This window comes from Triticum dicoccoides, chromosome 6A, assembly GCF_002162155.2.
Source record: "Triticum dicoccoides isolate Atlit2015 ecotype Zavitan chromosome 6A, WEW_v2.0, whole genome shotgun sequence".
Lineage (NCBI taxonomy): Eukaryota > Viridiplantae > Streptophyta > Magnoliopsida > Poales > Poaceae > Triticum > Triticum dicoccoides.
This window is the reverse complement of record NC_041390.1, coordinates 552,295,868-552,298,544: the sequence shown is the minus strand read 5'-3', so window position 1 is coordinate 552,298,544 and position 2,677 is coordinate 552,295,868. Positions and strand designations below refer to the sequence as shown.

Genomic DNA, 2,677 nt, shown 5'->3' with positions numbered 1-2,677 from the left:
AACTATCTGGATCACAGCGCCCTATATAGGGGCGATTGGATGTTCCTGATATCCCACCAAGCCCACCCCCGATCGGTACAAAGGGAAAAAAAAGAAAAATCCCACCCCACCCGCTCCCCACCATCTCTTCCCCAAATCTCCCCCGATACCGCATCTGCCTTCCCTCCCTCGCCCGCGCCGTCGCCGGCCGTGACCTCCAATCGTGTCGCCGCCAGGCCCGATGCCCAACCGTGATGTGGCAGAGGCCCGACCTCCCATCGCGCCTCCATGCCCGACCTCCCTATGCCGCCGCTCCCCGCTTCCCGTAACTCTTTGCGCCGCCGCCCCCCGCTACCCCAAGCTCTCTGTGCTGCCGCCCTGGCCCTACCTCTGGCACCAACCTCCAGTGCTGTCGCCGCCCCAACCTCTGGCGCCGCTGCCGCCCCAACATCCGATGCCATCTCTTCCCCGCCCCAACCTCCGGCGTCCCCTCGCCCATGGCAGCGGCTGCGTCCATGGCGACGCTCTCCGGCTTCGCGCGCCACCGTCACCCTTTGCGAGGTCTGCTCCGGCCGCGTTCTGCACAACGTCATCCAGAGGTAACCGGCCGGCTGAAACCCTACCCCTTCCTGCATTTGATACCAATTTCTCCATGGAAGTTCAATATTCTGCAGGGCTGAGGATGTTGGGTATGTCTCACCCACAGAGGTGTAGGAGCAGTCCCTCCATGATGCAGCCTCCTCTCGGTGGGGCTCCGCCACAGCATCGCCCAAAATTGTTCAATGCCGCCTCCTTGGGCCGTTCAAGGACACACCCCCAGGTCGTTCAACGGTATTTTTTATGCTTCTCAAACTTCTCCCAGCCTCCAAGCGGCCTCTGCATAGCTCATCATAGCCCCTGCATTTCCATGCTCCGATGCCAACTTGTGCTGCCTGCATTTTCGCCCTACAAAAAAAAGAAGTGCTCAAATTTAGCAATTACTTGCAGCAGTTCAATTTATGCTGGGGAAGAAGAAAAAACGACAATAGGTTGCAGATGTTGTGTTTTGTGATTGTTGCGGGCTTGCAGCAATTTAGAGGTGGGTTCAAAGAAAAAAATTGTACCCAGATTACATGAATCATGCAATATACATTGAATAAAACTAGGTTGGCAAAAATGCTTTGTCTTGTTTGATGATAAAAAATTGTTTCAGAAAAATGCGTGAACTTCCCTCCAGTCCGGTGTGACCTTCCATCTACTCCGTCGCGACCTTCCCTCCCCGGTGCCGAGATGCTCCTCCTCCACAGCCCCATCCCCAGCTTGCCCAGAACATCTTCCTCCTGCCTATCCACTGCATCTTCCCCATCGTTCTCTCTTCTCCCCATTTTCTCCTCCATCTCGTTTGATGATAAAAAAAATCAGAAATTTGATCTTTTTGCTCCCTATAATGTCAAAACCTTGGTGATTTCTTTGTGATCTGCTACACTATAATTTGACCAAAGGTTTGCATATGTCCATATGAGAGGTTGCACAGGCAAAAAAGGAAAATTTTGGGTCTAGAAATTGACACTAGTATCACGCTAACTTGATGACACAATTTGTTCAAAGATAGATGCATGTTCTTGCTTGGTCGTCCTGGTCGTCTGTTGCCAGGTGCCCGACCGCCACAATCTCCTTGTGTATGAGAGGGCAGTGCAGCGGGGGGCACCATCCTCGACCTTCAATTACTGGTCAGCAATGGCGATGCGAATAGAAAGGTCAGCATCTGGCCCTGTAAAAGTTCAGTTTGTTTATTTTCTGAAGTTTTTAAAGTGGAGTATAACCATGCATATTTTGTAGGGCCCTGTGAAGTATAGTTTGTTTCGCTTCTGAAATTCAGCTTGTTGATTTTCTAAAGTTCACTTTGTTGATTTCCTGAAGTTCAGTTTTTTGATTTTTTGAACAGAAAGGTTGCTTCACTTGCACCCTATCTAGTCGTCTTCTGAAGTTCAGCTTGTTGACTTTTTGAAGATCAGTTTGTTGATTTCCTGTGTGGTTATCTCATCGAGTCCTCCTCAGTCCGGAGCTAGAGGCAGTTCTTCAGCTTCCCTGCTGCACTCTCGCAATTGTCGGTAAGTAATCCTTGTTCTACTCTTTCCTTGTAGTAATGCTAGTTGGGTTCCCCTCCTGGTTTGGAAATATAATAATACAAGTTTGTCTCTGCGCTCTGTTCATATGATTACAATAGCAGAGAAAAGTAACAAAGGGTCAGAACCAAACCAGAGTGAAACATACCAATCATAACATGGTTATTTGCAACGAACTCTAGTCATTTGTTCATCTAACTGCAGCAGAGACAAAATTTATACAAGCGGCACTATAGCACCCGAGAAGATGGGGAGAGGATGTGCGGTGAAGAAAAAACATAGGTTTTCAAACCGGCCATTGGTGGTAGCATCTAATCATTTTGCCATGTAATGAACATGTGTATGTATGTATAGTAGCATATTTTACTCGAACTGAGTTACTCTATTATGTATGAAGTATGTGCAGACAAGAATGCATGTATTATAACCTTCTAATTGTTACACTTGGTGTGTACACATTTTGCTTTTGCTTTGCGTTTGGCTGATAAATGGTGTCCGCCTATATGTTTGTAGTTATTGGTTAAATGTTGTCCACCTATATGTTTGTAGTTATTGATTATTATAACTGAATTTATTTATTTTGGTTTGCAACG

The 2,677-nt window shown here is 47.7% G+C and overlaps 1 long non-coding RNA gene across 1 annotated transcript; it reads left to right on the top strand.

The window, feature by feature from the left end:
- Positions 1 to 136: 136 nt before the first annotated feature.
- LOC119316281 lies at positions 137 to 2,435 on the top strand. The gene is made up of 3 exons (XR_005152846.1): positions 137 to 1,715; positions 1,904 to 2,069; positions 2,289 to 2,435. It is a non-coding gene; the product is annotated as an uncharacterized LOC119316281 (long non-coding RNA).
- The last annotated feature ends 242 nt before the right edge of the window (positions 2,436 to 2,677 follow it).